Source organism: Halyomorpha halys, unplaced genomic scaffold (assembly GCF_000696795.3).
Source record: "Halyomorpha halys isolate HHAL.00 unplaced genomic scaffold, Hhal_1.1 Scaffold1467.1, whole genome shotgun sequence".
Taxonomy (NCBI): Eukaryota; Metazoa; Arthropoda; class Insecta; order Hemiptera; family Pentatomidae; genus Halyomorpha; species Halyomorpha halys.
The window spans coordinates 134,382-148,787 of record NW_027114793.1 but is presented as its reverse complement, the minus strand read 5'-3'; the positions used below and the strand labels follow the sequence as shown (position 1 = coordinate 148,787).

The 14,406-nt window shown below is 33.0% G+C and overlaps 1 long non-coding RNA gene across 3 annotated transcripts in view; it reads left to right on the top strand.

Moving 5' to 3' along the window:
• LOC136796884 (uncharacterized) overlaps positions 1–14,406 on the top strand; it is a 207,027-nt gene that overhangs the window by 125,868 nt on the left and 66,753 nt on the right. For 2 of the 3 annotated variants that reach the window (XR_010844664.1, XR_010844665.1), the window contains one exon: positions 2,436–2,620. This is a non-coding gene — a long non-coding RNA (uncharacterized lncRNA). Of the gene's footprint in view, positions 1–2,435; positions 2,621–10,875; positions 11,130–14,406 lie in introns of those variants that run through there. The other variant, XR_010844666.1, reaches the window with a different exon arrangement.

Sequence of the window (14,406 nt, the reverse complement as noted above, 5' to 3'; positions counted from 1 at the left end):
TGCAGTTTCCTGTCTTTTCAGTCTGGTGTGAGGATTCCAGGTTAATCGTTTGTCCAAATGTAGTTCAATGTAGCGGATCTGTTCGACAGGGGTAAGAGTAATATCATTAAATGAAACTGTAGGGCAGTCAGTAAAACTAATTTTCGGATCATACATTTCAATTTGTTCCTCATCCTCTTTTCCTTCCTACCTTCTATTTTTGAGGAATTCCTCTAAATCTGAAATAGTCCGCCCATTGAAAAGCAGGGGGTAAGATACTTCGCTCAACTTTTAGGGCTTCGGGATGATTGTGGGCATACATACACATGGTTTTCTTCACAGTTTGGATACACATTGTCAAGCATTCATTATATTCCCTGGGTTATGGTTGTTGTTCATACTACAAGCACGTCCCAAAATGGACTAGCTTATTTATACTGTTAACATAACCAATTAACTGTTAACCAGTATACTGCTTTATTTATCTTCTTTTTAAATTGCAGCTTTTGTTAAATGAATATCTATATTATAGATGGAAATGAGCTCATTTTTTCGGTTTCAGTTGAGATTTATTTATCAAAACGTTAAAGGAGTTATTCATGGCCAAAGTTTTACTTTTTGACGAGGGCCAATAAGAAGGCTGGTGTGGTGTAGTCATGCCAAATGCATGCACTTGGATGAAGTTCCTTAGATTCCCTTTAATTGGTGTGCTTAATTATTACATCTAAGGTTTGTCTATATGTTTTAAGTTCAGCATTATCTATCTTCCATGTACATCACTTTAAAATATTACCACATCAATAACTGCTATGAAGGAAGATTTCACAATTATGTTGTTACAATAATGAAATGTATTAAATTTTACTGTTATTCATATATTTTTTTATTAGTCTGACATCACAGTCCGACTAGAACGCGGTTCTCCACAACAGCCAACCTATTTCCTTGATCTCTTGGAGTTCTTTTTTCGAGCTCTTTTCACAAATGGCACGATGTTGGGTTCCCAAAACAGTTCTATAAACTCTTCATTCCTTTTTTTTCTCCTAATCCCATTCTCCTAGACCCCTCCCCATATCATTCTCCATATCTTTCTTTTCCTGGAGTCAAGTATCCGTATCACTTTTCTTGTCAAAGGCCATGTCCAGACCATAACATAACCAAATAACATCTGTTTCCTGCTGCTCTATTTTGGCCACTTTTTCGCTATCTACTTTTTTGTCATCTGTTTATTAGGTAGGGATGGAATATCGAAAGTAAAATATTGATATAAATATCGGTTAGCAATTTCGATATCGATATCATATCGGAACTAATATATAAAATATCGAAAATTTCATAAATTAATGTAATAATAATTATAAAATGATAATAGGGAGACTTATTTTATGTCATACCTAATCAAAACATATAAGAAATTCTTAATAATGGTGAAGGGAAGCAATAGAAAAGAAAAACTAAAAAAATAATAACATCAATATTCTAATATTCTTAAATTTTAATTATGAATATGATCAAATAATATCCAATTCAAATATAGACATCCTCAACATAAAAACATTCCCATAATTTTGTTTCTTATAGATATCAAACTCTGGTAGTGATAATCCAACACAATATTTTATTGACATTCTTATTAATATTGGTATCAAAGCTTATCAACAATATTCCGATATTATTTTATCAAAATATAAATATTTTGATTAAATAGACAAGAAAATTTTATGGCAAGCATAAAAATGAAATATCGATATTTTATTTTGATAATCTCATATTCATTTTGGATATTTTGCATTGTTGGTAATATCGATATCGAAGATTAGCAATAATATTCTGATATTACTTGATTTAAAAAGACTAAGAAAATTTTATAAAAAAGATAAAAATACTATTTCGATATTTTTGTTGTTTGATAATTTTTTTTTTTGTTGTAATATCGATATCAAAGATTAAGCAGAGTAATATGATATTATTATATTGAAATTTCGATGTTTTGTTTAAAAAGGCTAGAAAATTTTAAAATGAAATGTCGATATGTTATTTTGATAATTAGATATTTATTTCGATACTTTACATGGTTGTAAAATCGATATTAAATATTAGCAACAATATATCTATACAGTTTCATCGAAATATTCATATTTATCCAAAAAGGCCAGAAAAAAAATATAGACAATTTAATAATGGAATATCGATATTTTATTTTGATAATCTCATATTCATGTCGATATATTGCATTGTTGGTAATATCGATATCGAAGATTAGCAACAATATTCTGATATTATTTTATCGATATTTTGTAAAAAAAAAAAAAAAATAGACTAGAAAATTTTATAAAAAATATAAAAATACTATGTTGATTTTTTTATATAATTACATATTTAGTTCGATATTTTGCCTTGTTGTAATAATGATATCAAATATGAGCTATAATGTTACGATATTTTTTCATCAACAGTTGAGAGAGAGTTGAAAAACAGGAAGAGCGGTATTGAGAGGGACAGGAATCGAAGACCGATTGGAGTGAGTAAGAGGAAGTCACACATCACAGGAAGTCGACGGAGCCGCGGCGGCAGGTAGAGGAGCGAAGCGAATATGGGCGCAACACTGACAACTGCCAAGCCGACCGACGCACCAAGACAAGTAAGACCTTTTCCGTTTTAATTTGAATGGCAATAATAGAATTGATAAATTTAGATTCAGTATAAATAACAAAGATCTCAGCTGGTACTTCTTAATTCATAATATAATAACTAAAATTTAAGGAAATAGATCTACCATGCTCTTTGCTTGAGTTAAATATATCGCATACTTTTTCAGTCGGTTCCCATCTGGAGCATCATGCAAATATATAAAGTACATAATATAAATACATAGTCTATAAATATATAAATGTAAATACACAATATAAATTCGTAGATTATAAACATATAAATACATGAATATATGAATAAATTAAATATAAACGTATAAGGCCCTGTTCGGCCTTAGAACCGCTGAAGCCGCACGGCATATTGGAGTGCATATTATCAATAATTCTTTTTCTAATTATTATTATTTATCAGTTACTAAATATCGATATCAACATATCGGATATCGGAGACAAAATGTTGATGTTTCGATAAGATATCACAACCCTATTGCCAGGCTTTCCGGGTACTTAATTGTTTATATTAATTTTTATTGTTTACTGTATATTCACTGCCATAAGGCTATAATCGTCCTGGCCGAAAAAAACAAAAAGGCTATAATCATTGAGGACATTATAGCTGAGAAGGTTGGGGCGTAGGCCCCAGAGCCCTTCGTTCTGAAGGTGGTGGGTTCAATTCCCACCTGGATTAGTCAAAATTAATTTCTCAGTGGCCTCCCGAAATGAAGTTTGACATTCCCACTCTGTGGCTAAATAAGTCCTCAATGGAGGGCTTGAACCAAAAAATAACAATAAATAAATAAAAGAAGGCTAGAATGATAACTGGAAAATGTTAATTTGGAAAAACATTTTGTTTGTATAGTGATGTGATTCAAGTTTTATTGTTTAAATATTAGTTTTAATTTGTGAGACACTTAAAAATACCTACAAAAAAAAAAAGAAAATGTAATGCCAATAATGTAGATAAACATAAATTATAAACAATGAACAAATAAACAATTAATAAGCTTGGTAAAATTAAGGAACAATGTTCACATACTGTCTATTAGTTATGTTTTATACGTTAGTTGGTGTATCTTTTTAGTAGTCTTATTATTGTCCCCTATTTTTATATGAATGGAATGGTGGAAAAGTGAATAAGTGAAAAGTTTTGAGTCAATATGAATGAGTAGGTACTGTTAATCGCAGGGAGCTGTAAGTCAGCCAATATACTCGACTTTCTGGAGTTTCGAAAATAAATAATTACTTTCCTTATACATATGTTTTGTGTGACCACTGATTTTGTGTAATTAGTGTCTCCACTCTATACAGGTGCAGAATACTTAATTATTGGACTTTTTTCTGCTTATATAGAACGAATTTGTTTTTATGTGATAATTTAGAATTTCTATTTTGGTTTCATTTTGCTGACGATATTTTTAGTTCTATTACATTTGGTATATGTTTGGGAAATGTTGAATATTTTCCCAGTTCTAATCCTAAGTAATGGACAGATTGAATCCATGGGATTGTAGTACCATTAATAACTATGTTTCGAATTAGTCTACTATTATAATGGTCTACTATTATATTCGCTTTTGGTGCATTAATGTAAATTATGTTTTTTTAATTTCCGCTTGAAGTACTTCTGTGTCTTTTTTAACTGTTATCTTTAGGAACACTGTTGTTCATGGACCCCTCCCCTATTGCCTGGGGCCTTGGGTGTACTCTTGGATCCAGAAAGGGCTCAGTTTATAACCGGGTGATATATCTCGACATTCACTTAGAGCCCTTTTTCTGTCGGCGCTACCCCGGTCATTATACGGAACTATAAATCGTCGGAGGAGCACCGGCCTTGATCTGGGTCTTCAGTATTTTTCCAAGAGGAGGTGGCATAAATAAACGATAAATTAGCAGGAACAAGGGGGGCTAATAAAAGAAATGTACTCCCCTCTTGCACAAGATTTGTGGTTCCTAAAGCTGGTATTGTATTTAGATCCAAGCAACAGTGCGCCAGGATCAGGTACTCATATTTCACGCTATTTTTGCTCGATCCTTTGAGAAGTGTTCTTGAACCGGTAGGAATGTGGCAAACAAGTTTTTGGGAAACGCTCTAAGTTCATTTTTTTAAAGAAAGGTTATAGTTAAAAATTGGCGTAAACATTTCGTTACGTAATAAGAAGAACAAGTTGTATGCAATTATTCCGGATAAATCATCATTGTGAAAAAATAATGTACAAATATACCATTCGATTCAACCAATTCTACATATCGCTCATTTATTATTTTCGTCTTTACACATTAATTTATTTACAAAAAAGTATAGATTAGTGGATTAGCTAATGTCATTTAATTAAAATCGTACACATATTTTACTTTCCAATCTAATTTTTTCAGTTCTTTTCAAAACCAATATAGTAACATTCTCTAAAAAAAAGTTTTACCTTGTCTTTTAATCATGAATTGAGACATACTTTCACCTACCATTATAAATACTGTTGGTATTGTTTATGACTTTAGTTAAAAAAATATTGTACTATTGTGGCACAGAAAATTCAATTCACAAGTACACTCATAAAAGTAAGCGTGATATGTATTTCTATAAAGTGATGATTTATTAGATGTCATCTGATATATGATGTGAAGAAAGATCTGAACTGTTTCCAGTGACTCCAGCCATAACCAACGAAATGCTCTCGAAAAGAATCATCCCCTCCCAAAAAAGATTTATCCAGGCCACTCTAATGTCCCCCCAAAGCCCTTAAGTCCCCTCAGATCTGGGTGTCATAGCCAGGCGGTCTATATTGACAGCCTCCTCTTTTTAGATCTTGTGGAGTTATTACCTCCGTCCTCTGGGATAGGACTTCCTTCCTCTATCGTCGGTGATCATCAAGAAGGCGGAGAGTTATTGGCACGTCTTCATAGAGAGGGTGAGGACAGTCCAATCTAATGTGTTCAAAGATAATGTTTTTGGATTTAGTAGAATAGCCTGAAATAGCCTTTGATCTATTTCGTCGCTGTCATGGTGAATATTTTAGAGCAGATATTCTTTTCCCGCTGCATACAATAAGAAGTTTATTAATTTATTATTACAATAATGAACAGATGTCCTATCATTCGTTCTTAGGCACTCTGAGATCAGAGAAAAAAATAAAAATATTTTGTATGAATTTAGCAATCTGATATGTTATTGTTTATTTTATTTTATTGTATTCTGCCTTCAACATTTTAATAAGAAAAAAGTAAGGCTGACTAGTTTTAGGGTTCTATAAAACCTTTGAATATTAAAAGAAATATTAAGGAAAAAAAAATTTTTAGACACAATATTTTAGTGAATTTTTTTTCAATACCATTTTATAAGAATATAATTATAAGATTTCAATTTTTTAATTTTAAGGAAGAAAAAGTAGTTTCAAATAAAAAATATTGGGTTTTATTATACATCTTCTACTGCAATTTATTGTCAGCTTGTTTTTCATTTACTCAATTTATAACCCCTATTTGCTAAACGAGCCAGCACAAATAGTTTGCACATTGTATTTATATTAGAATGGGGTAGTTCACCGAGTCCAATCCATGGTGTATTTTTAAGAATTCACAAAAACGAAAAGACGCTTACCAACCAGTAAGATTGGTCACCTATAGCATTTTTCTTTAAAGTCTTATTTTCATGAAAAGAAATGTGCTTCACTTGGCTAAGTTTGCTACATCGAGTCCTAATTACTTCAAAATAAGCCGAGCCAACCAAGCCATAGTGGGAAGGTCTACCATAAAATAAATTTTATCCCACCTAGGCCGTATTACCCATTATTTCTAAATCAGTGTAATTCAAGTTATGGTACAAAAACAGGAAGACAAAGTGCGATTCACTTCAATTCCGAAAACTTTCGAATCTAAGTATGCCCCCTATACAAAATACCGGTTTTGATGATTAGTGTATTAATATATGTGATTTGTTTTCATTTGTGGGCTTTTTTCCGCTTATGGATTGAATGTCAAAAGGTATTTTTATGCTAATTAGAAAATTTACACCTGGATGCAAGATATTACCTAACTAGTTTTTTCTTCGAGTTAGATTTATAATCTTCCCTCGTGGACAAGAACGAATCCTTGAACCGTACAAGAGGGGTACGACCACCGAAACCCCGACGACAATGCAGAGGAACCCGGCCGTGACTGCTAATAGAATAAGGCCTACAAGTTCAGCGAGGCCGCCGTAGCTAATGTCATATTTAAATAGGGCCTTCCACAGCTGTCCGCTTTGGGGTGTGCGCTCGGTGGAAACGTTCTATGGGCTTTTTATGTAAAGCGTATTTGCTGCTCCTGGTTCTTTATTCTTTAGCTTTTTCTGGGTTATTAAACAGGGATTTAATCCTGGCTGTCAACACCACTAAACGTAGCTTAATGTAACCAGCTTACAGTCACACATGGATGAGTAATCACCCCCGTTAATTAGTATGGGAGTCGTTTCAATTAGGAATATTTATTGCGACACAATTGAAACTAATTTTATTTTGTAATTTTCGCTAGGGCCTCTGGAAAGAGTAGTGTTTTTCGCATAAAGTGAACTACTAACCGATAAATGAGAGGTTCATGGCCAAAGGCATGTCGAATATGCCTCTTTCACATTGAATGGGTTTGGCAAAGGTTAGTCCAAATTAAAAATATATATATATATATAAATTTTTAATACACAAACAAAAACACCTGGATCCACGAATTTCGAAAAGACTCTTCTCTGGGATAGAAGCTTTCGAGTTGAATGAACAATGTCTGGTTCCCCAAAAAGTTTATATAATTCGCGTTTCGACAGCTCACCATGATTCACATATATGGATTAAAGCTCCTTCCTGTTATGAAGGCTTTATGGAAAATCGATTAATCTAACTTGCTCAGCCATGTCCATGTCTCGGAATCATAACTCACTATACATAACTCACCTACTGAAGGGACCCTCTGAAAGAGAAAACTTCATAAATGCCCAGTTAAGCGATAAAACACCAACTGGAGTTGCAAATACGAGAGCTGTTTTATCTGGAGATATTCTTCATTGCAAAGGCCAGATAACCGAAGTATATGAATGATGTCATTTTCCCTCACACTCCTATTCGGGCTACCCCGCCCTGCTCTCGTTCAATCTTCAGTTACCACAATTTTTTTTTCAGAAAATTATTAAAACCATTCACCTAGCAGCTCAAGCAAGAGTAACAATCGGTAACAGCATGCCATTAGTGCGACCCTTTCACACAAGCGGCTCTGAGATCCTATTTAATTATGGTGTCACCAATTTGAATTTTAGAACTTTTGGATGACTTTTTAAAGACTTGACGAACATCCTAAACCGAGATAAGTAGTTCAGTTATTTCATGTGGATCTTTATATGAGGCTTAACCTCCTCTATAGTGACCTGGTGTATCCTTGAGAGCTCGTTATATTATGAGATATTCTCGAGTAATATATAATTATTTCCAGTCGATGAAGTTATTGAAGATTTGTATATCTTGTCCAATACATATCGCCGAGTGAAGACCTAGTCAACTGTTGATTTGTCATCAGGAAAGTCACACTTTCAAAGTCCCAACAATTCTTCCAGCCAAGTTTAAATATACTATTAAAGATATATAGTAATATATGATACCTTCATCACGAATTTCAATCACACTCTTCATCCACCGTTTTTCGCCAGGCGTCGATCCAATCTTAAGTCTGAGTTAGGTTTGACAAGACCCATACGGACATAAGTTTAATTCATTTGAGAATGTGAGAGTGGAGTTGAGATGAAGAATTGACCATTTGTGGTTATAATATTTCATCACTTCCTCTTGGACCAGTATTGTGTACATGTCCTTCATAGCTTAGTGTAATTAGTTCAATAGTGTATACTACTTCAGACCTCATATAAAATTACATTTCTTTTTTTATATCAGATGTCCAAATATTATCAATTACATAGGTTATGTCTGTGGCTTAGAGTAACAACAACTTATGTTAAAATTCCAAATTTCCTGAATATTGTCTGAAAAACTAATATGGCAGATTTCCAGAAACGATGATGGACATACAGTGACCGAAGAAAGTATTTGCACACCACGTTTTTTTTTTTATTCAAATTATGAATTTATGCAAAAAACAACTCTATTACTTAAAAAATAAATTTTTTTTTTTTAAATATTTATTTATTGCTATTTACAACTGTACATTATAATATATTTAGTAAATCTGATCTAAGAAAAAAAAATTAAAATAAATAAATAAATAAAAAGTATATTTATTACTTAATAACTACAAAGAAAGTTCAAACAAAAAGCTTTCATAAAAAAAAAAAAAAAAACATCAAACTTACAAAAAATACAGAAAAAAATTATTTGTACACTGCGTTTTATTTTGATTTTTTAAATTTAATATTTTGTATAAAGTCCGTTGGCATCTATTACCGCCTGTAAACGTCTCGGCATTCAGTGGACGAGGTTTTTAATTAAATCCGTGTTAATTTTATTCCCATTCTGGCTGTATAAGATCCTTGAGGTAGTGTCTTCCGTTTATTTGATGTTTTCGAACATTTTTATGCCAATAATTTTTTATTATGTTTAAGTCAGTAGACTGTGAAGGAATATGAAGTTGTTGGCGAACGTTACATATTAACCTATCTTTAGTTTTGTTTACTGTATGTTTCGGATCATTATCATGCATAAAAATATACCGATCCTTAATTCGTTAAATCATGACATAACCTTCTGCATTTAAAATCCCTTCAATAGACACGAGATTTCCTACACCATTATAAGCCAGGTATCCCCAAACCATTACATTCCCACCTCAATGTTTTACAGTAAATGAGAGGTTTTGCTTCTTGAATTCTTCACTCTTGCTTCACCATATCGTCTTTCTGCTGTCAGATCCAAACAAACTAAATTTACTCGCATCAGATAATACTTTCTGATACTTTATAATATCTAATATTTTTTCCCCAAAACTGATAGGCTTGTTAATGTAATCGCTATCAAATCAGAGCCTTTTTTCGTGATTGGTTTCACTGATATAAGGTTTCTTTCTAAGGATCCAGTATTCCTTCAGAATTTAAAACATTTCTAATTGTTGTAATTCTCACACAGAACCGAGATGTCGATTCGATCATATTAGGTAGAACACCTGCGCGCCGGTTATTTGCAGTTGTGCCTTTTTCTTCGGACGTCCTTTGCGCCGGTTAGAAGTTTTAATTGTACTTTTTATTAAGAAACCTCAAACTATTTTACTATCATTTAAATTCATTACATAAAGAAGGGACAAGGTGTGCAAATACTTCTTCGGTCACTGTAAGTTCATGTGATAAAAAACAAACAAGATTTTGGCTTTTTCAGAACATTTAAAATTTTTAAAAATGTAATCTTTGACTGGGGTAACATAAATATCAAGAAAACTGTAAAACTGGGCATAGGCTGTTGCTGCTTCAATCCACAGATTTTATTAGAAGAGTAAATAAATGAAACAGTTGAAAGTTGCATTAGAATACTCTAAAAAGGAACGATTCACAAAAAGATGTTGCATGTCTCACACAGACGCCGACTGGCAGAACAATTGTGGCCCAAGTACAGGGGTACAACCCTAGAGATAAGAAGAAGATTCCGTGCCGAGTCTCAGGCGATGGCTGCTATCAATAACCTCAGCCTTCATTTCAAAGTCTAATAGAAGAGAGAGATATGATACATTACTTGTAATTAGAGATAGGACCGCACGCAACTGTCGCTCTTATCTCGAACTAAATGCAGCTACTTATGTTAATGGAGCCCTCTGGGAGCCAGCGGGGAAACATCCGCGTCTCATGATAAAAACGCTCAAATGAAAAGTTCGCATGGGCTGGAACAGTTGACATCTTTCCTTAATCACTTTCTTCCATGATGTGCGAACGAGAAATATTAGTTTTCTTTTTCTGTTGGTGACAGAATGGAACGATAAATATTAAATCTTTTTTTTTTGTTATTGTTTAGAATATAACATTTGTTTGAAACAAATCCTCATTTAAACCAATGCTAACTATAATTTTATTTCTAATCTTTATGGAACACCTAGATCGTTGCTAAGAAAATTTATTATAAGCCATCGCTAGTAGAAGAGACACAAACGCGTTTTTAAAGAAGTCACTATTACGGTCCATTATGTAGAGGTTAGTTATGTCTTTTTTTTCCCTTTAGAATGCTAATCATTACGCTATTAATTTTTTATTGTGTGTACAAATATACAAATATATTAATATATATTACTAATGTTCCAGTGCTTTCCGGCCCGAGTAAGAGAAAAGGAACTTATATGTCATTAAAACTAGAATAGAAGAAAGAACCTTCTAAAAAGTAAAAACGAAGAGATAAATAAAATTAACTATCTCGATATTAATAAAAAAATACCGTCTTAACTATTAAAGAAGATGCTAAAGAGTTTCCTTCAAGTTGCTCCACCATATAACAACAATCTTATCAGAAGTTAATGAAGTGTGCTATAGCAGGCAGCATTGTTAATGCAACTCATGAATGCATAATGTTGGCTCAGGGCGTTGATTCTACACTCTTGAGTGCGTCCCGCTAAGACCTCAAGGAGCTTTGTCAGGAACACTCTGCATATCCTTTTCACCCCGGGATGTTCTTTCTCAGGGGAAGAGTTCCAAGTTTTCCTCTCAGTTCTGAACTAGAATCAGGTAAAGACCGATTTATTTATGACATTAGTAAAAGATGTCTGTCAAGTAGGTCAGTACGGGTTATCCACAATTTCTTTTTAATATATCAGATAAAAAAAAAAAAGGTCCGTAAATGCGATAGGAAATAATGAAAAAAATAAATATTACACAAGTTTTTCGTTAAAACCCGAAGAGTAACAAAATGAATCATTTCATTAATTGGGATTATAAGATTAAATTTCATAAAATTGATATGCGACCATTTGTATACTAGTCCCTTATTAAACTTAATTTTTTGTTCGGATTAAAATGAACAAGTTGGTTTTGGAGTATAGGCATCACGAAAAATGAATGAAATTGAACACCATTCCTGACAGGTTTCAATTAGTAGTTTGTTGTTAGCTGAGAGCCGCAATTTTCATTTCAGCAATCTATATTGTAGGCCAAATCGTTGGTAAGTTCTTGTCATTTAAGTCACTAGACTTACTAATGTTAGTTCCACGTTTTTTTTCTAAATGCTACGTATTTTTTCTGAAAAGGGAATTTATATGAACTGGCAGATAGGATCTATGTCGAAGTATGTTGTTGACATGTGGATTCATTCACTTCCGTTTTACCAATTGTTCAGAGAGAGGTGCCTTTGTTGGTTTGAGGATCAGAGTTGGATAAAAGGATGGTAGTATCATAAAATAATGTAGCCTGAAAGATTTCAATATGAATGGGAATATTAGCGATGAAGAATCCAGTAGGCTGCCTTGTGGAATACCGTCCTCCACTAGGTAGCAATTGGAAAACATTGTACCGTTACGAACACGAAAGGAGAGAGTTGAGAAGTAGGATCGGAGGGCAATTTATAAGGAATGGAGCGAATTGATTTTAAGCTGGAAAAGTAATCTATCATGGTATACTCTGTCAAAAAGCTTTTACAGTGTCAAGAAATGTCAGGTTTTAGGAATAGGTTTATTGTAAAATGAGTATTTTTCATAGGAGAGAAAAGTGATTAGTATGTAGGATGCTATTTGAAGCTTGTGAAGGATATTTGGGATGTTAGGGATGGGTATACGGTGTTCTTCTCTACATACTTATTTTTGACTCAAAAAAAGATAAATTAAGTGAATTCAATAAATATTGTTGAGCAATTATAAAATTTCTATGTATAGCGGATCACTTCAAATTCTATTAAAATAAAGGTTGAAATCAGTTTAAAATTTTTCCCGGACCCTCCAGTGACACCCCTTACCATGTTGCCTGGTGGAAATCACTCAATTCGATTGTGATAACAACTAATTCGACGTTTTGACAAAAAATAGGTTTCACAGTTGCTAACTCAGCAGACTGGAGCTACTCTGACATCACTTCACCCTTGTTCTGCCGTCGAAGGATACATTTGTCCTGTCAGAGTTTCCTTCCTCGACATTATTTTCTTTTTTTAAAAAAAAAGACTCCACGCCCTAACCATCGTTGGCGGAAGGAAAAAAACAAACTGGACGGCGTCAAGACGGTCATTATGCTAACGGACCGGGAAGGAGGAAAAAGTCGTCAGATGGACCCTTCATATTTAATGGACTAGAAAGAGATCTCGCATCCAGCGACTTGTCCGAGTCAAATGACCCGAACTCTGTTTAGTTCACTCAGGCTGCAATTGCCGATGGTTCGTTCATTGATTTAGTTATTTATAGGGCTATTACTTTAGATTCGAATTTTTATGATGGTTGGAAGCTGCAAGTGGATCTGTCAGAGTATGTTCCATCCAAGCTTTATTTGGTTATTTCCGATTTTCATGTATCATCTTTACTGATCCCAATGTGGCTTATTTGTAAATTTCTGATAACATTATGTTTGAATTATAGTTGCAGATATAAAATTACGACCAATTTATAATTTTGATATAGGTCAATTGACCATTTCGTTCTTTTAATCAGTAACATCCCAAATTCAGTTTGTGTCTTTTGGGAATGAGGAGAAAATAGAAAATTATATTTAAATGCATTACAACACCGACATACATTTCATGCACCGACGATTTGATAAGTGTGATTATGAATTAGTAAATAAACGTGGCAGATTCTATTATGTTTTAATGAAACGTACCTAAAAAAAATGGAAGTTGTTGTTGTTGTTGTCTGAGGCTTTAGGGCGTAAAACTCTGAGGCCATCAACGCCCATGTTTCGCGTTTTATAATTCTATTTCATTTATATTTATAATTCTATTTCATTTATATTTATAATTCTATTTCATTTATATTTATAATTCTATTTCACTTTATTTTTCTCTTTAAATAATTACTTCTTTTGGAATGTTTTATTACCTGGAAGAGCAAGTTCTTGTTTAGCTGCAATGTCCGCCAGTTCATTTCCAGTGATCCCCACGTGACCCGGCACCCATATAAAAAAAACCGTTTTTCCTAAGTTTTCAACCATATTGTTATAATCTAAATAAATATAAATATAATGTTGGTATAATCAGCATCAATAATACTTAAGTTATAAATACGATGTGCCGTATATTTGCTAATATTGCTCCGATTCAGATAATATAATTGGAAACTGGGAAACCTTTAGGACGTATACATACCATACTTGTCATATGTGTTCTTTACTTCATAAATTTCATTTTAGATTAAGCTCTCAAGAAACAATATTTGCTATTTTGTTACACTGAAATCCTAAACATAATGTTCCAAGGGCAAATTGTGTTAGAAAACCAAAGCCGTCCATCTAGTACAAGAGCCCAAGAGGAGAAAAAAAGGCAGTCATCTCAGCCCAATTTTTGATTACTTTAATGAAAACTATGTATAATTACTAGTCAAAATTCATGAGTCTCCCAGGTAGGGGGGAATAAAAAATAAAGGCTGTTTCAAAGCGATAAAAATTTTTTTTTTTTCATTCGGACCTCTATATCTCAAAAAGGAACAGCACAAGAAAACCTAAGGAACGTCATTTAAAGAAGAGCAAATTTGCTAAAATATTTCATATTTAATAAAAATGTTGCATGGGACTTGCTGAAAGATCAGTAGTTGAGTAGTGAATTTATTTTGAAAAATCTATATCTCAAAAACCATTTGACGTACAGATGTCTATTAGCACTCAAATTAAAGCTAGTTTAATGAGCTATAAAGTATTTTATGATTTTTT